The sequence below is a fragment of the Varroa destructor genome, unplaced genomic scaffold (genome assembly GCF_002443255.2).
Source record: "Varroa destructor unplaced genomic scaffold, Vdes_3.0 BEIS01000007.1, whole genome shotgun sequence".
Classification (NCBI taxonomy): domain Eukaryota; kingdom Metazoa; phylum Arthropoda; class Arachnida; order Mesostigmata; family Varroidae; genus Varroa; species Varroa destructor.
This window is the reverse complement of record NW_019211460.1, coordinates 26,588,578-26,613,671: the sequence shown is the minus strand read 5'-3', so window position 1 is coordinate 26,613,671 and position 25,094 is coordinate 26,588,578. Positions and strand designations below refer to the sequence as shown.

Here is a 25,094-nt window from a genome sequence, read left to right as displayed (position 1 = left end):
CGGCGGTAGAAGTATTGACGGCACTGAGGAAAAAGTTAGAACATGTAAGAATGCCTTCACCTCGTACAACTGAGCACCATTGAGTTGACGCTAATCACTCGTGAAGAGACACGGTGTTGTTTTTAATTTAGAAGAAAAATAGACATAAGCTGGAAAAAGCAAAAAATGGAAGAGATTTTCCTGGTTTATATGTTTTTACATTTATATACATATAAAGCAATGTATTTTTCAAATAGTGGAACTGAATTTATTAAACGAAATTATTTTGTAATGCTACAACCCGACTAAGTTCAGGCCCAGAGCTCAAACAAACCAGAGCAAAAACATATTTATTATGGGGCCACTGGTCAATCACTGCTTTTTAGTCAACTACAGTTTCAGACTAAGTTCAACTTACATTTGTTTCTTAGCACCACAATGGCATTACCCAACATTGATATCCGGCTACCCAGCGACTTGCTTGTCTTGCCATACTAGCATGACTTGTATTCTCATAAGGGCAACTTTATCGGAAACGCTTTCTATTCGTTTATGTCGATCTCGTTTGCTTCCACAGTCATAGCTGAAAGGACAACATAAGGATAAATGATCTTGGAGCGGATATATTCGTTGGGTGATAGTATCAAATATATGCTGCAATTTCGGTCTGCGTAACGACAGTTATCTAAGCAGCTCGAGCTCATCGCGCTACCACAGTATCTATCGCTGTTAACCGCACTCAACTGGTTCTGTCCTTACGACCTGAGCGCGGTCTTGGCCCGCAGGCTTATCGCTTGCGACTTGGTGGGCTTGCCTCTTTACCTGGGCCATAGGCACGACACGAGTAGGCTCGACAGGATCAGCAGCAACAAAAACTTTGTTTGCGGCCGTGAAAACGTTTATCTATACGCGTGCTCGCGTCTGTGGAAGTAAAAAGACACCATTATCTATTATCGATCTAATTCTCTGAGTCTGGCGAGAAGCCGCGGTGTTCCGAGGCGTGCCGCGGTACAGCCAGTAGCGTAAGGGCAGCAGGTACTTCGGAGTGAAGCGATGCCACCGCAGCAGTCGCATTGGGCGGATGCTCGCACCCCGCGATCCTGCGGTTCTTTGCTGTCGACTCATTAGGGCTTGATAACATCAGCAAGCTAGCTCTTAGTGATATTTCTGCTGTCGTTGCGAACAGTCGTTTGTCGCGCGAGAGTTCTCCTTCGATTTTCTAGCTCACTTGCGCCTAACTCCCCTTTCGATTTTGTACAATGTGTCTCTTCGCAATGCATATGCTTTTGATAAGTGCGTCGCTCCCAGATGCCCGAAGGAGAAGGGATAAATAGATAGAGACAGTAAACGGTCAAGCTCTGGACCTTCGGGTGGCAAAGCCTCCCGTTGACTAATGTGTGCCCACGTTTGTTAGTATTAGTTGTATTTGTAGCGTTCACTTGTCTGAGCCAGCGTTGCTGTCGATTATGGCAGCAAATTGTCGTTGCCGTTGATACGGCCGCTACTGCCACTTTCAGAACCGATCTCAGCAACAGCAGATTACAGGTGCCGATGTACCAATATGGTGTTGCCCTGTGTTCGGTCTGGACCACAAGCACAGTTCCGCCTAGTACTAGGCTATTCAGATACATCAGCACGAAACGTCGGCACAACAACGCTGCTTAGTGTTAGGCATATTCGACATATAGGTGATAAGTTTTCTCAGCCTGTTTGTTTTTTAGGTCTTTAAGAACCTCTTTCTCGGAATGGCCTGTATTTCTTCTTTCAGGACTCAATGGAAACTTGAAAGAGAAACAGCATTTGCAGCACTTCAGCGAGAAGCTTATTCTTTGGCCCGAGCGAGATCTCGATAGACTCGATACCCGCAGAAGGTCAACAGGAAGGGAAAGCGAGAGTGAAATCTAATGGATCATATGCAATACGGTACCCAGGTCCTTTCCAACAGTTTGCCATTTCCTCATCTCTAAGATCTTGTCAGTTCAAGCTTGCAACAGCATTATCATCCTAGTTCCTCTGCCGCACGTATCACTATATACGTGTTTTGTTGTCTTGTAACATACTGTTTTAATGGATCTAATGGGCAAAAAAGCAGAATTAAATCATTCTGCACACTTAGCGGTATATATCGTTCTTTTTCAGTGAAATTTTTGGCGCTAAACGATTTACAAGCAAAACTAAAGTAACTTCTGCAAATAACAAAAATTAAATCATACATCAAACTCAGGGTACCGCTAGCTTAGCGTCGACTTCAATAGCTAAACAAAATCGTAAGTCATATGCGAGACAAGAGCGTACGGGTTTCGCTCGATGCGACTAGAATCCCGTTGGTGTATGCTAGAAGCGGAAAATGTATTGTTACCATGTATCTATAATAGAGCTCCCATATAGTATAATATAGATAGTACGTACATGGTGAATGTATCATGTAGAAAACTGTTCTATATGCCGCAGGTCTAACGGGTCGCGCACCTGTGCACCAATATCCGTAAGCACTGGAGCAAAATGGCTGCGAAGAGCAGACAGTCTTCGGGAGAGCCAATATCAAGAACAACAAAGCAGGCTAAAGTGCATGGCCTGCCATCACTGTTGGTCTCTTGTTCCAGCATGTAGCTAGCTGTCTACCTATGTATCTGGTCGTCGTTCATCATTAACAGCATCGTTGTGTAGTCTGCATAGTGTCTTGCCGACAGCCGTCGTCCGCTGAAACGCCCGCGACCGAGAGTCCCTGGCCGCTTCCACCCCTACGGGTCCTAGTAGTCGCATTGTTGTCCTATAAATAAGAATCGGTGGGGGCGAAAAGAAAGCCTGTGGCTGCGCTGCTTCTGCATTCGTCGGGGACGATGCTGCTGACAACAACGATGACGACGGCTGTCCCATCAGTGACAACAGCGAGACACTGAACGCTTCCCGTATGAGCTGGGAAGGAAGTTAAAGAGCGAACAAGCACGCGCTACTATGGAATTGGTAGCGATAGGCCATGCTGGGGTCTCTCGCGCCATGACCATTTCTCTCTTTTTGTCAAGAAACTGCGAGATCAGCAGCTCGCACTTTCGGTTGTGGCGTGAGACGCAGCCGCCGCCGTCGTTATTACCGCTGCTGTCGCCGAAGCGATCTCAGAACTCTCCCCTTATGGACCATTCGGCCGCTCAGGCTTGTGGGCACGATTGGCAGTCTCAATAGAGCTATTAGTAGATGAAGAGATGACGACTCGAATATCAATAGATCGTAAGCAACTCACTCCAGTTTACGATACCATTTAACTATATTAGTACTTTTCTAATTTATAAGTATATATATAATAAGTTAATTTAGCATTTCTTCCAGGTTTCTACAGTGGCAATACATAAGTACAGCTCATTCTATTAGAGAATATAGGTCGTACAGCGGAAAATTGAACGCTAACATTCTATGCACGTTTGATCTCACGAGTTATCATTGAGCACTTGCGATAAAAGACAAAAAATATAGCTCACAAAGCTTCTAGGACTCTACGCAAAAAACACAATAAGAGCAGCTCAAAAAAGAAATCGCTTGGCTGATTTATTAAATAATGACTTGGCTATTTGTTAGCTATCCAATCGTATATATATATATATATATATATATTATGTATAGGAAGAATGGGAAACACTTAAATCATACGTGGGTTATATCGATCCTTATCTATTCTCTTATATAACAACATACATCATAGATTTTATCTCTAGCTTTATGTTTATTTTATTTCGCACTTCACTCAACGGCATCTATTGAGATCAGCTCTTTTCTCGTTTAAAAAAACCGCGCCCTGACCGTTCGGCGGAAGTACTCTTCATTCCTCTCTGTGTATATACGCCTTCAACTTACGCCAGCGTAGACTTCGTTGCGGGAAATCGCACGACAATCTTTAGTGTGACACTCAGTGCTCATGCATGCTAAACGTATTTGTCGTTCGATGTCTTCTGAACACTTTCTAACCAGAATGGTTGGAAAAACTTGTTCCTTTTGAGTCTTTCGTGCTGTCTATTTCCGTCGCCGGCGATGACAGTGATGCATCTTGTCTTTTTTGTTTGTGGTAGAAATCAGGCTGAAACCAAATGGGCTCAGCTGCGATGAGCGCACCACCAGTTGACATAGTAAATCTGTCGCCCTATGTCTTCTGTTGCTGTTAATGCTTCAGCTGATTTCGTGTTCGCCACCGCCGCTGCTGTTGCTAAGACACGATCTTGGTAAAAGTCATTAAAAAAGCGTCACCATATCTTTACGACGACAATGACAGTGGTAACAGCAAGATAGAATTGACCCAAGTGATGGCAAGTCGGTGGCATGGCTGCTCTTTGCTATCGGTTTAGCTGAGATGAGCACCTCCTGATGGCAGATAATCGGGCTAGGACAATAGTAAAAATAAAAACGGCAGCTTTGACCCCTCATTCATGAGTTCGCAGTAAGATTAAGCCCAATCAAGGCAGGCATCTTGTCTACAGCAAAATCATGGTTGAGATCTGCTCGTCTTCGCTGTCCTCAGTGGAAAAATACTGTCATTGTTGGACAGATTCGACGGGCGCGAGCTGACGAGGGACCGAGTACGTTTATGTAGAGCAAAACGTACAACTAGACCCACGGGATTAATGGGATTGCCTATATGCCACTGCATTGGACCTCGTGATACCATGCCCCTTTGAGCAAGTCATGTCCGCTGGAAATGAAACGGTTAGGATGTGTGCATATGAATATGCTAGAATGACTAGCTGTAAGACTTTAGGGCATACAGGATCTGCTAAGGACACTGTTCCGTTGACCAAGTCAGACGGACGATATGAGCGTCGCCGGGAACAGGAGGTTACGGAGCGATAGCAAGCGAAATGGGATGTTTTTCGTGTTTTACGCCCAGTACCTTATCCTTTAGGCGTAACTTCGGACGGCTGGCTGCCAGCATGAAACAAAATGCATTTACGTCCGGACTGGAATCTAGATCACCTCGTGTTCGCAGATTTAATAGACAACTACATTATCTACCGTTCTGTCACGAGAATGATTTGAGTGAAATGGCTACGAAGCAAGTCTACAATCCTTTGTCTGCTTAGCGTATTCCGCAAAATGTATATAGTGCCTGTATTAGTGTATAGGAGCAACGGCAGTCGTCCCTAAATTCTTCAAATCTGCCTTCTTGCCAGCTGAATCTTTGATTGTTGTTGCTTTCAGTTATCAGTGGACTGCCCCTTATCTCAGCTCCGTCGAGCAAGACTCTTTAGGTTACTTCACTACAATATTTCTAAGCAGGCGATCCGATCATCCTCAATGCTGTAACCTCAGACGAGTCTAATAGGTCTGACGATGATAGAGAAAAATACATACGTGTTATTGGAGATAAAATAACACTGCTGTAATAAGGTAATGCATTTAGGTGACGCAGAAAAATAAAGTGTTCGCATCTAGGTACCACTTGGTAGCACATAAGAACAACGTTTAATTCGCGAAATATACAAAAAGTCATGGCGTTTCATTAGTACGTAGCTTCGAAATAATAAATAATTTATGGCGAGTAAATTATTCCAAATTAAACGGGATCTCCTTAGAAAATCTAAGCAAAAGGGTGTTCCCTTGGTACATAGTTAAGCTTGTCACCCATCTATTAGCCATCATCATTACACCAAGCAGACCAAGTTTTGTCTATCAACTACTAATCTTTTCTACCTAAGTAAGTTAATTTAGTAGTCTAAATACATGCCGACGAGGTCAAGCCTAACAATCAAAACGGCCTTCTATTCTACATGTGTTGTTCAATGTTTTGACCGAAATCAATCAACTGGTAACTTACATAAGACTTAACGCCCGTTTTTGGATCGTCGCTAATTTTAAAACCTTCTAAATTTTCAAGTTTTTTTGGATTTTTGATCTGCCAACTTATCCAAGCCAAGTGCACTGAGTCCTTTTTGAAAGTATAGTCGTAGTTGCGGTTACTATGAAAATTTACGTAAAAATTGTTTGTGAGCGATTCTGTCCCCGAAGCAAAGTTGGGATCTACAACAAGGGGACCTACATAAAATGAAAAAGAATACAAGAAAAGATCATGCAAATATTCGTTCTTACTCAGATGCGGCTTCTAAACGATTGATGTTGATGGCGTCCCAATTTCTTTCTTAAAAAGCCTTCTTTATACTAACAAATTTAGCAAAGTTTCCAGTAGACTCTTAGGCAAACATTGAACATTTTTAAAATGCTCAGTTGTAAAAGTTACTTACGCCCTCGAAACTTGCATAGTAGGCGCCAAATAGGGCTCTTAAAAACAACTGATTATTTTTGTTTTTTTTGGCATGTATTTAGATACTGTTATATTTCCGGTCGACTGTAAATAATAATTAAGAGTCTTTGAAGGAAAAAGAACGCTATTTCCACATTACCTACTCGACTGGTTTCCTGAGCGGCCCAATATTTATATGAAATTTTGAATTATATGAAACATTTACCTTGGGCCAATAGGATCACCATCAGAAGATAACGCCTGACAAGATTTATACAATGACGATTTAATGATGATGCGAGCGCGGGATATACAAAGGTAATTGATACAGAGCTATGAGGCACCTAATTCGAAGATTAGGACACGACAGTGGGGTGTTTGAAGCAGAGTTATCAAACAATAAGAAAAATTTAGCGTAAACACTAGGACCATAAAGATATATAATGTAGTGGGTTCGCCTGGAACAGGGCGATAAAAGGCCTGCAGCGATAAAGCTGTAATAGAACAACAAGGATAGATGTACATCACTACTGAGAGTAGTGCAATGAAATAATAAAGCAACTGGAAAAAGTTCGGATTCTAAATATAGATTCAGCTCAAGTGGGTTTCAGCCTCCGTCAGGCCAGAAAATAACAGGCTAGTGTTGAGTATTGTCTGGTACTGGGTAAACAAGTTTTAAAGCCTTGATATTCCTATCAAAAATAGGCGAACGAATCGTCGAGCGGCTTTGTGTTTTCAAATTAAATTTTTTTCATATCTGTTCGGTTCATCAGACTCGACATTTTTACCAATCAATGCTTTCCTTTCTTGCATCAAGTGATTCCAATCAAAATATCGAAAATGAAACCACCATCAGCGCAGCAGAATGGCAAGCCGCTTAACAAACCAGGAACATGTACATGTCTGCGACGGAAGGAAGAATCGTAATTACAGGACGAGCGAGACGATAATTTGATATCTGTTTTTGTGAGTTAAAAAAAAAACAAACATATTTTGCGCACAATCTGCGTGTACACAGGAGTTAACGTTGAAGTTTCCTTTCTCACTTGGCATCAGTTGGATCATAACTGCTTATCTGCATTATATTTTACCCTTTGAAATCGTCTGTAGAGTCACCAAAGCGAGTAGTTCGACTGTATACTTGCGCCGTATGCTATCCATCTAAAATTGAATGAAACGCAGGCATAACGGGACTATCACCGGCGTTCACCAACTTCAAAAACCACTTGAGGCGTCAACTCTGTTTGTTAATTCCTAAGGTCAGTGGCTGTAGTCGTAGCAGTGCCGCTTGAACGTATTGTCTGTCGCCCCTTGTCGCCATTGGGGCGCTGCCGAAATCTTCTTCTAAATGTTACATTTTTCAAAAGTCTCGACGAGCAAGCTACACATCTAATGCGGGCTGGCGATTGCGCAACTTAACAGAGGCAACGAACGGCATATTGAGCCTAAACTCTTCTGTTGGTCTAGCGACTGCCAAGCGAACAGCTACTTTGTAAAGAATAGGTGATCTTACCTTCAATCCCCTTTCGCGAATAGAATTCGAGCCTGTTGTCTACTGCCGCTGTAATGAATACATTGCAGGTTCAATTGTAGGTCGGCTAACGACATCCCGTGACCATTTGTCTGAAGCTGGAAGGCCCTGGTCGATTCTCGGGGTTTCCTGCACAAGTAAGCGTATCATGGCTTGGTTAAGTCTACGGAGGCAGATAATAATTCATAGCATTCATCTGTTATGTGTACAGACACCTCCAGTGTAGTGTACGACACACACTATTTCTGCCCCATGAGAGAGGTAGTCGACCTTGTTTACTAAATAATGTGGCCTCCATCTACAAATGAGCAGTATAAATTGTTCTATATAGTCATATCACGCATTAAATTGTGCAAAGTTATGCAGCAAATCGAAAGGCTTGTGTAAGCTTTGATCAATTTTAAAGTAGGATAGCGATATTCTAACATCTGTTAAATATACTATCTTTCATGGTCTGCAAAATAAGGTCAGTGCAACAGGTGGGCACTCTAGCTGACTGCATTGTCAGGCAAGAACGTAGGACAAGCTATGTTACCTACCGGCTTGTTTAATCTGCAGAAGTAAGATATCAAAGGGACTTTAATCCAGGAAACATGGGGGCTGAAGCCACTGTTCGACCCGGTTTTCCTCGGTGATTTGAGCGTGACGATGAGGTAGTGCGTTGCCATCTAGAGCTTGCATCAGTTACAGTGGTAGAGATCGGTGAGGCGATTCTGAAATTTGAAAGGTCTGGCAGCCATCAGTTGCTTCTTTTTGGCCAATATCTATAAATGGCAAATTCCCGTGATAAGCATCAGCTTGTTCCATTACTCAATGCATGGCAAAAATGAACCTTTCACTCGTTGATAGCTACGAGGCGTTTCAGATAGGGTGACGCAAATTATCTCTATAAACGTGTTTCCATCTGTTCAAGACGCGAGTCGCGATAAGCTCATCTACTTTGTTGCGGCCAATACTTTTTTGTGTATACAATTTTACAAAGCGTTTTGTTGTTGAAGAGTCCTATATAGATCCATTTTAATATAATAATTTTTTTGATAAGCTTTCGTAATAACGCCAGCTTGTAGTTTCGCCTAAAGTTCTGAAGTATCGTGGTATCCTCAATATCGCGATTTTCGAACTTTTCTTGGCTAAAGGTCTTTTTGCGCAATGTTCCCTCGAATTATCGGTAAGGTTCAAAGGTGTTCCCAACTTAGAGAAACAGAATTTGATTACTGAACGTTGATTTCAGCACTACACAATATTTCCGTGTCTAAAATAATTGTTCTGCAGTGAAACGTAATCAGCTCATAATCGCAGATATCTAATAAAATATTCAAAAAAAAAAATTCGTCTGCTGATGATGCGCAGTTATTTTAGCAGTTTAAAAAAGTAACGGAAAATTCTTTCCAAAAATATCGATGAACATTAAAAAAACTACGTGCCTTTCGATGCGAGGATCGTGATCCATATCTCCATTATGATTTTACATACACTTGGCATCGATACGCAAGTTAAAAGTAAGGTGAAGTGCAGATGTCTTGTATTTATAAACAATAACAAAAGAGAAACTAAAGAGAGCTATTACTTATTCTACTAATAAAACAACATAAGACTTACGATGTTTTGTAATTTGATGAGCCAATTTTTCATTTATTATGTCTATTGCAATAATACATGTGAAATAAAATGGTAAACGGGCATTACACACGTTACCAGACCTGTTTGATTTTCTACACATATTTCCCTCTAAAAAAACTCAGGGTGCGACAATAAAAAGCAAAAAGTAAATCTCTATTTGCTGATCTCTGAATTCACTTCCAAGTTGAAAAACATAACTTTCCCAACAGAAAACAACAAACTCATGCAAAAAGAAGAATTAACATATCTGAAGCTTTTTTTTTTATAGGGTTTTTTTGGTAATGTCGACAGTATCCTACGACGAAAATCTATAGTTAAATGGTCGGTCCAAGTTAGACGCCCTAGATGCATGGAATTATTTAACCTTTTTTTTTTTTTTGAAAAAATTTGTCGTTTGAATTTGTTTTCCAATATGGGACCTTTTTTAATCAATTTTTCTAGTTGTAAACAATTACCAATTGTTGAAAATAAATATGAAATAGGCTAAGACAAAAGGCAAGTATCGTGCTTTCACCTATAGATATCCTATGATTTTTCACGTTGGCTTGCTTGAAAGCCACACCTTACCTATTCGCCAATGCCGATTTACCAGATCGACTATGCGCCCATGAAATGTTTTCAAGGACTGCAGTTCTATTCTATTTGTTTGTTGGTTTTAATGGGTGCTGCCTTCAGCCAAGAATCTAGAGAATCTCGTGGCAAGGCTAACCTAATTCGACCTTAAAGATGCATTGAAACGTCCGATTATTCGATGTAATACCGCCTACTAAACAGAAACAGACGGGTATTCATCTCAAAATGTGCTGCCCTTGTTTGTATCGTCGTTACGTTAAAACTGATTAGGACCGACTGAACAGCAGCCAGCAAGCTGGGACTATTAGTTTGTTCCTTCTAAGGGGACGCAGAACGTTAAGAGAAACATTCATGGCCAGCTTGTGATAAAATAGGTTTTTTTTTTTTTTATTACACACATTAGTGCAAGTTTTCAAACTGTTTTGCTACCTGTCAAATTTTTCAGTTCGAACAGCTGCTCGATTATAGTTAAATCAACTTACTTAAACAACGACGAATCAGCATCTTTCTTAGTGTTTTTATGCAGGCAATAACCTATAAATATGTATACATACTAACTGCATCCAAATCATAGCTGTTATATTTCTATATATGAATCCGTCAGTACTTTGCAAATCAATCGTGCACCCTAGACAATTAAAGTGCAATGATACTACGCCTCTTATGAGCAACAGCTCATAAGAGGCGTAGTACAAAGCTTCATGTGCAACTTGCGCATAAGTATGCCAGTACATACAATATATACGGCGAAACTGTACTTCAAACAACTCATCTGCAAAAGAACCGTCTGTTCTAGTAGCACAATGGTGTTCTCGATCTTGCTTAGTTTCCAGTCAATGGCACTGTCCTTTGCCGTAGTCATTTTTGTCGTCGCGGGCACCTTCCCTTTTTTTCGATTGAGCTATTTTCTAGGGGGACCAAGCACTGCCTCGGCTGTGCTTGGTCCCCCTAGAAGAAGGCTGCTGTCTATACAGGTGTTCCTGTACGGTTGTTGGTGTTGTTGCTGCTGGTCTGCAACCTTTCCGCGCCGAGGTTCGGTTTAGGTAGCTGGGTAGGTGGGTAAATAGATTAGTAGGTAGGCAAGCCAGCCAGCCAGCCAGCCAGTATGCAATTGGGATCCGGTATTAGCTATCAAGTATGTAACATCCGTGTTAACCGTCAGAAGATTGAATCCGTAGCTGCTGCTACCGGCCGCTGACCGTCCTTCTTATGTGTGAAGAAGGAAGACAGGAATAAAATGATGATGTCGCCGTGGCGATGACGGCCTTGCTGATGCCGATGGCGGTGGCAATAACGAATCTGCTGCTGCTGTTGACGTTGGCAATATCTTAGCCGACGATGATATCGGAACGCATCGCGCAAAGAATAGCAAGAAAGGCCACGTGCTCGGCACGTACTACCGCAAGCAGACAGAGAAGCGAAAAGACTCATAGTAAACACGACAATTGACCTTACCATTGGCGCGATGGCAGCCTTTGCCAGTATCGCCGCTGGCAGTACAGTGGCTGACAGTGTTTCGGTGGCAGCGACTGTCAGGTTCTCTCCGCGTACGTTGTTCATTGTTGCCAGTTGGAAAAAGGTTGCGCACGATAATTGACGGTTGACCACTAGGCTTTAGTGAAGTTGGATAAAGACGCTAGAAAACAAGTGCCCTTTAGTTTAGCCTTATGCGACATAAGTTACTATCTTACTCACTATAATAAAGAAAACATACGTTCCAAAAGAAAGAGGAGACGATGCTTAAGAAACTGAATAATACGCTCTAATGTAAAGTTACGCGCAAGCTTCGTCATCGGTCAACTCAAACGATGTTATTTATGGAACAATCAAAACAGAGGACCAATCGCCAAGATAGAACGTTGTTAAATATTATCGATTCGTTGTGCTATACGATATTGGTAACTTTGATTTTATCGCGCCCCTGCTTTAGCTATCGCCGTCCTCCACCGCCGTCGCTGGCTATCCAGCGGCCGATGGGCCATAGCAGCACTGCCTCAACGCGAAGCTACCACCTGCCTTTGACAGTAAGATTTATCACGAGCGTATGACGAAAGCATAGACGCCAAGGATGCGGGTGAGAGCCGGCCCTTAGCGAATACGAATAGAAAGATCAGATGAAACAAATGACCGAACGCTAGCAGCGCCAGAGAATAGGTAAACTAAGAATGTTGTTGCCGACTCAGCGTCTCCTAGCGTTCGGATGTCCTGCTAGAGTCTGCGTACATACAGAACTGCCTAGTATTGCTGATTGCCGTTGCAGCGATGGATGTCGCAGTAGCATCAAGACGAAGAACCAGTAGCAACAAACGTAATGGCACCCTGGCTCTTGCAGCTGACGTGTCTCCAGCACTTCTGTGCGCGTAAAGCAAGGTCGATATAGACGCAGATTAATGATACTGGTGTCGCTGCAATCAGTGCTACTTATCATTCATGCGTCGTCTGACTGATCGTCCTGCTAGGACAGGCAACGCGCTAAATCTCGAACGATGTTGTTGATCTTTACGCGCGAGCTGCCCAAAGCTTCCGTGTGGGAAAAGGGGTATGTAGAAGAACAACTGCAGACGAAATCTAATATTCATGTTCTTCTAAAATGCCATTAAATAGCTCTTTGATAGCTGAAACGGCAGCGGCGTTGTGTTGCCGACTCCTCTCGCTAATGGTGATTAGCAACACACATCTATTATACCCTAAGGTGTTTGCCTGCGGCTACTAACCTTAAGGCAGGCTACAGCTTTTACGGTTGTTACCCTGCTGTCGCCGGCGCCGTATCTAGTCGACAATTCCATACAAACCAATGTTGCCAGACTACATCGACAGATCACAAAGATCAGACCGCGAACTACACACGGTGGCCATATAGCAAGTAGTAATAACGTGAATGCCATCTTTCTTCCTTTCGGCAGGGAGCAAAATGAGGATTAGGCCCGCTTACAAGCAGCGTTGTTCCTGGCGTACATGCCCTTGTCACGTTGTTGACAATCATAGTTAGCATCTTCGCTGGCATGACTCGGCGGTACTCACGCGACGACCAAGCGAGACAGAAGGAAGAACGGTCAAAGGAGACGCTAGCACCGACAACGACAGTGGCTGATTCTTTATTTATTTTAAGAGCAAATACAAAATGTAAGAAAGAATGAATTGGTAAAAAATCAACAAATAACGCGTGTGAGTGATGGATGATTCAATTCTTCAACCGTATTGACGCGAGCACATCGTTTGCCTAAGTGGAAAACGTCAGCCGAATATGGGACAGCAATAAAGGTAATACTGGGTGAGCTCCGAACGTAACTGCATAATAAGATTACTCGACAAAATGCTTGGGGTCGCTCCGTTTCTAGCAAAGCCCCCCGTACAAATCCATTGGAACACCTCGCGTTGATTTGCGCTCTTAAATTTGTCAGATAAGGGCAGTGCTTTTTCTATTTTTGGGGCGTATAAACAGTGTTCCTCGCTCTAATGCAAAATTCGGAAACACATGACTTTTATACCTAAGCGGCATTTAGCTCAAAGCCGGAAAGATTTATAAGGGAGTCAACACCGCAAAAAACTGTTAGCTAGAACTGCGTGCTCATTCCCTTCAGTCTACTGTGTTACCTTACGACCATGCGTCGTGACACCGTTGCTGAACTTCGAAGTTTGTTACCCTGATTCGAACCTGTACGACGATGGCCGCCTGAATCGCCTGTCTGTGTACACAGACCAAACGTACGTGAACAAACGATTAACTTTCACAAAGGAGTTGTAGTCGAAGTCACTCTTTACCGCCGCTTTGCTCAAGCAGGGAAGCGGACAAAAAGCGAATCTAGAAATGACGACCATGTATGTGTTCAGGCCGCCTTTGATGGCGACGGCTAAGTGTCTCATTAGGTCAATATTCACAAGCCTTTGTAGAAGAATAACGTACTTGTTATTTAATCTATGACAAAGTTATGTGAGTTGTAACAAGGTGTTGTGTAATACACAGGCCAAAAGCTTTACAAGGTTAGCATTATTAGTCATATTTCATATATATTTCTTTACTTTAATATAGGCATAGGTGGCCATGTCTAGGCTAACTTGATGGACCTACGACTAACGAATTTAACTCACTTCAGGTCGTAAAAAACGTTCGTAAGCTTTACAAAGGGAAAGGCGCCTGTTTAGGAAATGAACGCGGCATTCTTATAGTTCTCTACGTAAAGGGGGATCACTTGGGCACTAACTAAGCACAGCCTTTGCTGGATGACGTACGCGATATCTGAATGTACTGCTTGAGATCTGCCTCCCTTCAATTGGCCGAATTTTTTTTTCTCGTTGTTCCATTGGACGGTAACGTTCCGGATGATTATGTTCTCGTCTTTGTGTTGTGGTAGCATTGCTGTCTGGCTTGTTTACTGTTATACATATATATGTTGATCGTGATTCCAGTTCAGTGACCCCTTGAAATCTTGTTCAGCTCTACCTTTTCTCGGTGTTTTTTTGTTGTCGTTCATAGGACCTAACTCCTTTTCTGAACGCAAGAATGGCCGTACACCGGAAGCGCCCTGAACAATGCCTAAGGATGATGCGTTCCATAGTTCGAGTGGTAGGGAAGTTCCGTTGTCTACTCGTTTAACAGAAACAATTCCAGAGCATTAACCGTTTGTGTTTCGTTGAAGACTCACTTACTGGCAACATCAAATACTAGCTTAGTCCTATTGTTTTGCTAATTAGATGTGACACGATACATGAGACGTGTAACTTTTGGACGAGATGTTTAAATCTTCAAGCAATGAAAATTTCGACGATATCAGATTTATTCGGTGACCGCCAGTAGCCAACTCGTTATAAGGTGGACCAGGTTTTTTTTTCTCTCAAAACAGAGAGTGAGTTCCCTTTCTTTCGATGACACGCCTCAAGTTCCCACTTAATTGGAAACAGTTGTAATCTGCTATTTGAATTGTGAAGAAAGTGAACTGTACTTGAGGCGCACGTCGACTCTCCTAAGCAGCGGTGCGAAACTACTTTGTTGTTAACTTATTTTAGCTTAATCTAAACAAATTTTATGAAATACAACAGACTCATCAAGGTTTTATCGGTTGGAACCACAAAGAGTATTATGGGTCGTTTCCACACGCTATCTCGCAGCGGCAGCTTCAAATTGCTGGCAACAGCCATGGCAAGACAAGCACGTTCAAACCGGCAACAACTACAATGCCAAACAGATAAGGTGTCAAAAACATGACAGATCATGTCGCCCCCCACTCAAATGCTCTCCTTCTCTGGAACAATACACCACTAAAAACAATAGAACCCGCATCAAACAACGATGTATCTGAAAGCTAAGGCGTCATGTGGCACCTTGACCGTAGCCAAATTAGTTAACGCAGTGAGGAGACGCGGGAAGTCATGCCAGGAAACCCATGATAGAGCTAGTAGCGCGCGCAGAAAAATATCGCCTTTGCCGCCTGAGCAAGTGAATTTAAGCAGCTTCTAAAAATACGTAAGATAACCTCCGCTTCTGGACGAGTCCTAAACAACCCCGAAGCTCTATACCCTACTTTATATATATATATATATATATTATACGTATAAAGTGGGCGAGTGATCTGAATAAAATTTAATATAATGTACATAAAGTTAATGATAATAACTGACTCATGGCAGTTAGCACTAAATGGTTGGGTATGGAGCAAACGTAGGTTTACTTCGAAGAATGTAGCCTTAGGATTGGAAAAAGCCAGTTTGGCGGGGAAAGAAGGCTAGCTTACAGCGGGCGCAGCAATGGCCAATAAATAGATTAAGAGATCTCCATATGCAAACGGCATAGGAAAATAGCTTGTAGTAAGATGTGATTATCATTCTGCAGTGATGACACCACAATACAGACGTAAAATGTCGTGCTATAGTTCGCTTGACAACATGTCTGCCACATATAGCGCTCTTGAATGTTGACGCTGAACGTTTCTGACGAAAACAACTATCTTTAAATAAAGCTGACACTTTCTCTTTAAAGGAAGAGAGCGGATCTTCACGATTCTCTGTTCGTTGTTTCTCGCCCACGTACACATTAATCGTTTGCCCACACTAAGGAATCCACTAAAATCGATCCCAAGAATGGCTGGTCTAATGGCCATGCAGGCGTAATATTTTCATACGTACATTTTAATTACCTGTATCTATAGTGAATCATATTGATCCGAACGATGTTTTGTCAATTTTCGCGTTTCATCCAATCATAATCAGTCCAGGTTGTTCCGAGAACCTCTTCATGTCTGCTCTTCACTACAACTCGGCATCTTCGTGTATTCCGAAGAAGAACTCATGCATACTAGTAGTAATAGACCAGCTGCTCTGTATTAAAGCTGAACTAGCTAACTATATGCGCTCTTATATATTATCGATAGAATGAATAGGTATCGAGTCACCTAGTTAAATATAAATTGCCTTTAATAGAAGTGAAGTTTGCATAGATCTAATTCACCAAAGGATTGGTATTCACGAAGACCCCTGAATCGATCCGGACTATTTATCGTCATTTGTCTAAATAGACAGTACTAACCCCATTATGTAGAACCCATCACTATATAATAATGATCTATTCTAATAATGATCTAATTACATACATTATACGACAAAAACGAAGCAAAAAATCTTTACCTGTAAAAACTTTTAAACGAGGGTAGCTGTACACCTTAAGCTCGGCCCCTCGCCCTTCTCTAATCAATCAATCAGACTGCCAATTACCTCCCATAGAAGCACCTGCCTTCAAAGGACAGCGCGGCCGCTACGTTGTTTTATTTTTACCCGCGTACTCAATACCACCTAGCACACTTTAGTGCGTTTATCAGTCACTCTATATTTAGATAAAATGCGAAGAATTTGATAGGATTAGTCATAGCTGAACGGAAAACAGATCATTTACTTGAGTGTCTGTGTGTATGTGTGCAATATCTGTAGGCTAAGTGCCGTCTACCATCGCGCCTTTTCGCAACCAGATGTCCTGCAAAAGAAATGTTATATAGATATGACATTTGCCCAACTCAGAGGGAAGAAGTACATGCCATTATCTATGAGGCGGCGGTGTAGTACACACAAGCGTACCGCATACACGGGAACATTATTTTTTCGGTTTTTTTCTATAATTTTCTTATTATTTTTTTTTCAACAGTACACTACTCATTTTTTCGTACATAACATCGCACGTACCAGTCGCATTGGACCGCATAGACACCAATTCGTAGCCTACATTTCAAAGAAAACATGCGATTACTGCATATTTGCGTTTTCATTGATGTCAGTTAGCAGGTGTGTACCTTTAGCTCTTAAGCTCTGTTGTTTTTGGCCCTCTCGCAAACCATCTGGTCAACCTATTTTTAGCTTTACACAACAGGACGAAGCTAAGCGTCCAGAAGGCGAATGTAGGTTAGAGGTAAAGAAAATTTTATTAACGAACCCCAGCCTGATTTAGCTATAATTCGACCTTTCCCTATTTGAAAACCTACTGTTTTTCCTCACTGTAGGTTTAGGTTTCCTCCAGCGTGTCACCCCACCGTTATTCCATCTTATGTGACATATATAGTCAATAAGTAAGTAATTAGTAAGTATAGACAAGCGTTTCCCGTTACCATCCTCCTCCTCCTCCTCCTCCTTATCCTTCATCTGCTTTCAAGTTGTCGTTCGTTTTCTCGTTCCGCGAACATTAAAAGCTCGGTATAACGATTCATTACTACTAGACGATATTGTGGTCCACTGGGTCCGCACTGGGCAGCAACAACAATAGTTGCGGCTGCCAGGGAAACGACACTCAGTTTTATTGTTCTCAATTAAAATTGTACTTCATCGTGGCTTCGTTTTTTCTACTGATTTCAAGAGTGAGATGAACAGTGATAACCAGGCGACTATGTAACGAGATGGCTCTACCTTCTGCTACTCGTATATCAATCACTCCTACAGGCTGACCAAGCAGACCCGATGGCACTTCCTTAGCACCCCCATATTGCTCTCGTCCTTTGCTTTTCTTGCCTTATCCTCGTTACTACCCACTCTGCCCACCTACGCAAGGCTGTGCAATGAGAAGTAATGGCCAGTAGAGCAGGTTATTGTCATCGTCAGTCGTTAGTAGGTCAACTATGAGTCGGCAAACACTGCTGCTACTTCTGTTTTGCGAGAGCGTCGGCTACAAATGAATGCATTGTAACTGTGTCAAACTACTTCGTCACTCGTGGCCGTCTTACCAATGACGACTATGACCACGGCTACTCTGACAATCGCAGAGGTCCTCTGTCTGTCAGGACAATATTATTATGCAACGAGCGCTCCCTTCTGTTCAGGTACTATTGCGTAGTCCCGACGCCAACGCCGATAAGTTAGTAAAAAATGGCTGCCGCTCTAACGTACTAGACGGCTTGGACACTTGCTTTGCATTGGCGTGTAATAACTTTCTAGATTTTCCGAGCAATACTGGCGTATAATCAATGTTGGCGCAATTGTACGCTGTTTAGTACGCTTTCGCGATTATGTCGCCCAGTAGGCCAACATAATTGAGCATATAGTTCGGTGGCCATTAATCTGGACACGGTACGCTGACACGGCAATAGGAAACACTAGTAGCGACATGCTGCTTGGTCGGTGGCCACTGGGCGTCAATGAGCGTGTTCCAAAGGGTCGCGCTTCTATAGACCACACTTGGCGTCGCGCTTGGTTAAGCGGACCAGGCTAGGTTAGCTGCGCTTCTCAACGAACCGTTCTCGACCCTTCACGTCAGGTTCTTCAGTTCTGTCCGTCGATGCGTTCGTTCTATTGTAGGCCATAGACACGCCCACACATACGCACAATTGCAAACACAGACGTACACCAGGATATAAGCATTTTTATTTGTCTGTCTTTCTTTCTTCTTCGTTTCTGCAGCTGTTATTTATTAGAGTTCCAGCGAGATATATGTGCAAGGCATAGACCACCTGCTGTTACTGCTAGAAATAGATGCTACCGTTATTGCGCCGCATTTTAATGTACGATATAGGTAGATAGAAGTAGTCGCTCAACCTTCAAATAGTTACCTTATTCTGACGGTGCGACCAGCGTACGAAAACAGTCCTTTGTCTCTCGTCGGTTCTTTTGTTTGTTTGATCGTTCCTGCTGTTATATAGAATTGTGCGCCAACGTATACAATTTTCTACGCACTCACCTTTATCTTGTTCGAACGTTTGCACCTATTATGTGTCATTCTACCATTGTTTCTACATTTGTCGTCAATAACACGATACCACAAGCCACAATCTCGCTGCCGCCCGTCATACATATTAACCTTATTATAAGGCATACCGCATGAAAAGTGGCAATAACACAGACCCTTGATTTCGGATAAAAATCAACTTTTTAATCTTTCTTAGGCTTCGGAACGATCGGATAATTTTTGTTTACGTCTCGAAAACGCGTGTCGAGTCTGTTGTTTTGTTCTAGAAAGAACTGGCTTTTTTTGATAGCAGGGGTAATGATAGTAGCGTCACCCCACATAATATGACGTATGTAAGTTAAGATACATGCAATTTCGAGCGTGACATGATCAGAAACTGTTACTTTGTCGTCTTATGAAGACGGTAGTGCACAGTGCTTTGTTTGAATAGAGGCCCGTCCTTTCGGAAGTAGCAGTGTTTTGGTCTCGCCTGATCTAATTAGCAAATATCATAGCTTGGAAATGTGTTTCCACGTTTTTTTTTTCTAGAAGTATGCGAATTCAATACGACAACCTGAAATCTTTTACTGTTATACGGGAAATGTAACGAGATGAAACATTCAGATTTCCGCAAAAAGCCGTATTTTAATTTAAAAATTTTCCTCATTTTATGCTAGACAGTTTATATGAATCCTTACTGGCATCTTTAATGTTATTGTCCACAATAGCAGCACATATATAAGGTTGTTTAGCATAAATGTAGCGTTTACTTTTCATAATTCATATTGGAAGCTTAGTTTGTCCCACTTTTAGGCGTTTTTACCCAGTGGAACGTATTGACGAAGTCGTTTGGGGCAAAACTATAAAATAAATCTATAATGATTTTTCTATTTCTTTAAATGGCTGAAATATTCTTTACTGCTGAATGCGTTTTTCCAATAACTCTGTTTAGAATAGGAAATACACTTTTACCAACAAATCGAAATATTTATGGCCGACCTCAGTGGTTACCTTGAAAGGTCGTCATTTACATTGAAAGTCGGGATAATTTAAAAAAATCAATTAAATCTTCAATTGATAACTTTATTAGCTATACCGTACAAAATGATACTGGAACGACCTGAGTAGAAGTGTTTTTCTTTTTTGTAAAAACGCTGCCAAAGGCCACAATATAGCGAATACTATATGTAATATATTGCGGCAGCGCTGAGGAATTAGATGAAGAATAAATGCGGAAACATCGTCCTCGTAGTCAAACAGAAATTAAAGTGGCCAATACATCCAGAAGTAACAAAAACAGATTTCTGAAAAAAAAAAAAAAAGCAGAATATTTACGTACTATAAAGAGATAGGCAGTGATAACGAGGGCATCCGCCAACGGTTAATTTTGTTGGAAAACTCGTTTAGATATGTTGCTCAAATATAGGGAAATAAGTTTAGAACTAGATTGGGAAGACGACGACGACGATATTACGACGTCATCGTCTATACAATAGCTCATCAGTAAGGAACAGAGAAATTGTACGAAACAGTTGAGTAGCATGGATACCTCATAGCGTATCCGCCATACTGGCAGTACATAGTCGAAAGTTGAATCTAGAGTAACTTTATGACGCGACTACGGTTTAAAGCAGTCTGACGAAGTACTGCGCCATGTTCTGTTTTTTTCAAACAAGAACTTAAACCAGCAATTGCAGCCTACTATTTCGTACTTGTTCGAGACTGCGGGGCAGCGTTATCTCCAAATTTGTTTATCTTCTAAAGACTACCAAATCATTTTCTAAGCTTTTGCGTGTCTGGCTAACATAAACCGTCCTTCAGCGACACTGACCAGAAAAAAAGGCTAGCTTCGCGCAGGGAAGCTGTGCCGTCTATTTAGCTGTTCTGAGTTTTGCCACACATCGGCTAAGAAAAAGTTGTTTGTTTACACGGCCGATTTGTTCACTGCCTCAATGGTAACACAACATATTTCACCACTGATTTATACACGGGCCAGTGGCGGGTCTGAGTACTCGACACTTGTGACAATCGCCATACGGGCTGTTTCATAATTTTATACAGTATAGTTTTTGGGACGGGAAGCGTTCTCAGGTACGGATCCGCTATAGAGGGTAAACGGTCAAATAAGTTTTATAAATTTTTCGTGATATTCATGTACCTTGTGACTTACGCCCTCCACGACATCCTATCCCTTAGGTCGTTGTCTTTCGTCTAGTCATTGTGTGACGGGTCTATAATAGATGATACGTTTCATATGGGACTAGGGTTTATATGGTCAGCTCCTAGAATGCCAGGTGAGGCTGGCTTATTTTTTCGAACCTAATTGATTATTTAAGCTCATAAGGGGAAGTTAGTTACGTTTAAGGAGTATGAATACACAGCTCAACATGTGGTCCTATCGAACTATTAGCCTAGACCTTTAATTTCAAGATTATAGGCGAGAGGCTCTAGATCTGGTCAGAAAATTAAAAGCGAACAGGTGTTATAGGATTTGCCCCTCGTGTTACTTAAAATAAAAAAACACGTGGAAATCAAGCGGTTCCTGTAGTTCCGTTAAAAACAAGGAAAATTTGCAATACAAAGTCTTATGATTCAAAAGTTGAGCAGAGACGAACCCCAAAAGAATCTAAAAGTGTCGTCTGTTCAAAATGAATAAAACAGAACGAATCATTCTCTGTCTTGCTATGTATCAAACATCTAACTTTTCCGTATTACACTCTTAAAGCGTGCCCCCTGAGCCGATCTGTTTCTTTACGCACCGTACATAAGTATATGACTGCGTGACAATTCGTTAATTTTTCACAAAATTATCGAAATGCGACCATTTACGGTTTGTATTAGTTACGTACGTTTGTTAGGCATCACGCGAATAAACAATGTTTGTTCTAACAATATTCAAGAAAACAAACGGCGAACGAGTGTTCCTGTCTTTTCAACTTTGAACACAGCATTACTTACCTATATGCCTGAGAGGAGGACATGCCGCCAAAGTTGCTTATAGCTGCAGACCGAATCGCAAGGGACCTTTTGAGGATACAAGGTAATTTTATGAATAGGGAAGTCATGAACATTGTCTATTCTACATAGGTGCTTTTCGGAAAAGGCTTTCATTGTCCTCAGCGTTTTTCCCGCATACATGCTCTCGTTTTATATGTACTCAAGACAGGGACTTCAGCAAAGCTTTTAGCAATGGTTCTCTCGTACATTAGTAACCACTGTCACTTTCGATTAGTGAGACAATCTGATCGTTAGCTGTCACGAACAAATTGTGCCTGATCTCGCGTTTGTTGCCAACTCTGTTATTATTGTCCTGCAGCCGACGCTAGCGGTACACATTGGAGTTTGGCCATTGAACAATAAACCACTGCCAAATCTGCTTGGTCGTCCAGGGTAGGCTGCTATGGCCGACCGCCACCGTCGTCGTCGTCGACACCGTCGCCGTCGCCTATGGGATCGGCAGTTACGGTCCGTCCGCGCATCATTGACCTAGCAGCTTTGTCGTATACGAGTCTATATACACGAGTGGACGAACGACAGGGCGGTGCGTTGGGCCAGGTAAATAAGCTGTGCCGACTCTGTCTCGAGAATCATGAGATAAATGTATGCTAACAGTTGATCTCTTTGGCTCTCGATAGATGCAGTTCCCGCTGTTGCTCTTTGCGAAGACGTTACAGCGTTTTGTTGTATGTTGCCAACACGCAACAGCCAACGGTGGTCAGTAGTTAGGTCGTGGCTCACTGCACTGAACATTGAACAGCGGCTAATGTTGCTGCCGCCACCGCTGCCGCCACGTGGGCTCGATTGTTGCCTTTTCCACGCGCCCGCCACCCCAGCAGGCCGCATTCTCAGGTCGCAAGCGGCCAGCTGCGTATGTGCGCGCTCCGCTAGCCAGGTAAAGCTAAGAGTTTTGGTAGTCAAGACGACAGCGGATGTTTTCAGAAGCGATAGACGCTCATGACACCTGGCTGTGCTACACTTGTCGGCCTACATTGTGGAGATAAATCGATGGGTATTATTTGCCGCAATTTATGGCGGACGGCTAGAAGAACAGTTCAACAACAGACAGCAAACAAAGAGAAAGAAAAGTATAAAAAAACAATATCGAATACCTTTCTTATCATCTGTACTCAGTTGGTTGATTGTCACGGAGTGATACCAAACTATGTTGGAGATCCTTACTTGAATACTTTTAATAATTCAGTTTTAAATTGAATTGCTTCAAAATGTTCCATCACGACTGAAAGCTTAGAAGTACCTATGAAAATATAGTGCTCTTCACGTCGGCATACAGATGCAGAAGGCCCAAGCGGATGGTATCCGCTGTCATTTACATATTGGTCCTATCGTGTTTACCAACAGCGTGCCACAGACTTTGCCTAAGGTGCAGGGTGACCCTATGAATGATTTCGGTTCGATACCCCCTCATTAAACCCTGTGAGCCATCTCAACCGCAAGATACACTAGATAGCCCTATGCACACACGCGAAACACCAAACAGGGATATGTCTCGCACCTCATATTCGTAAAATCGTGTCTCGCTTGATCAGCTATTTAGAGGCTTTACGATCAATAAAACAAGCGAAGAACTATAGGCGTTCTTTTGTGTATTAAATACAGTGATCTGATGTCCAAAAGGTTTAGAGACGACAAACGAGACTTTGTAGTTGACAAGTACTTAGACAATAGTCGTTCTCGTTGCGAACAGGCAAAAGTTCATTCTTTAAACATTCTAACATAAATCCAGTAGAAATTTGTGTAGACAATCTCGATTTTAGAAAAGCTTTTGTCGCACGTTCAGCCATGAAACGATCCGAGCCGGATGAATGAGCCTAAAGCGCTTGCTATCATCATTTTGCGGACCCGGGTTATTCAGCTCCTTACTGGCTAGTTGTTGATTTCACACCAATATAACTCTACATCTCAGGGTGATGTTTTTCTGCCATTCGACATGCTCGCTTGTCAACCGATGAATGGTAATTAATGATGATAGGAGGCGCGGAAGATGAGCTCACATTTTGTGGGTACCACAGCATAAATTTAAACCCAGCATATACTACCTACTGAATTAAATTAAGCCCACCGAAGCCGGTCCTAAAGGCATATTCCATGGTTCAACTAGGCAGAGGGCCTTCGACGCGTCCGATTTAGTTCGATATAGCTATTGAATCAGGCCGTATTGATTGGTCGAAGCATCTGTCATTGGTCGAACGTTTGCGTCACCCACTCTACAGAGCCCAGGTTGCAGTGCAGAGTGCAAAAGGTATAGACGAAATAGACACAGGACGGCAAAAACAAACCATATTCTATCAAAATCCATATCGAACGCGTTGTCTGCCAGGTCCGAGTGACTATGACCACAAATCGACTTTAGTATTTCCATAGTCTTAGCCCGAAGGAGCGCATATGGACGCTTGCACTATATACTGACAAGGAAAGAGGGGAAGAAACTTTCTGGTAGAAGATGAGATGATCGAACTAGCAGTTATTAGCTCTAAGTCGGTTCGCACATTCGGTTGACCAGGTCAAGTCCGAAGCTCTTTCAGAAATTCATTGCGTGAGGAATGTAGCACAAACATAAATGTGGACCATTTTATGTATTATTATACAGCCATTTTACCTTTCACTCTATGCGACATGCTCGATATGGACCTTCTGTTTATTATGTCTGCTTTCGCGATGGGTATTCTGATAATTACCCAGCTCCTGAAATGACGGCTTCAGGTGGCAAGATAGTTTTTTAAAGCGTGGAAAGGCATAGTCACTATGTTTTATATTTCTAGTATTAAAAAGATCACAGATCCTTATAGGTTGAAAAGTATGTGGTCCTTTTGAAGAAATAGCCAATCGTTGCGTTTCAAACTGAAGATGCAGACCTAACTATATGCGCTACATTTGGGGGGTAAATCCGGGTCTGTGTTTCTGGCACGTCTACATCGAGATTCCTAATTAAGCTGACCGTTGGTAGAATGCATCTATCTATGTGATACCGAAGTTGTTTATACTTCGTAGACTTCTCAGTGCACATCTTGTTGCTTGTC

General features: G+C 42.2%; 3 long non-coding RNA genes across 4 annotated transcripts in view; 1 reads left to right on the top strand and 2 right to left on the bottom strand.

Annotated features, from left to right (window-relative positions):
* LOC111254291 (uncharacterized) overlaps window positions 1–15,910 on the top strand; it is a 111,513-nt gene extending 95,603 nt beyond the window's left edge. Inside the window, exons 3-4 of one of the 2 annotated variants that reach the window (XR_015316514.1) lie at window positions 12,827–13,184; window positions 14,398–15,910. This is a non-coding gene — a long non-coding RNA (uncharacterized LOC111254291). Of the gene's footprint in view, window positions 1–12,826 lie in introns of both variants that reach the window. The other variant, XR_015316515.1, reaches the window with a different exon arrangement.
* Window positions 1–25,094, bottom strand: part of LOC147754503 (uncharacterized) — a 55,413-nt gene that overhangs the window by 9,178 nt on the left and 21,141 nt on the right. Inside the window, exons 4-6 of the long non-coding RNA XR_015316522.1 lie at window positions 8,270–8,443; window positions 7,713–7,859; window positions 398–562 (exon numbers count right to left, since the gene is read on the bottom strand). This is a non-coding gene — a long non-coding RNA (uncharacterized LOC147754503). The remainder of the gene's footprint in view (window positions 1–397; window positions 563–7,712; window positions 7,860–8,269; window positions 8,444–25,094) is intronic.
* Window positions 20,119–22,718, bottom strand: LOC147754504 (uncharacterized). Its single transcript, XR_015316529.1, has 2 exons — window positions 22,015–22,718; window positions 20,119–20,360 (listed from the first exon to the last, which is right to left on the bottom strand). It is a non-coding gene; the product is annotated as an uncharacterized LOC147754504 (long non-coding RNA).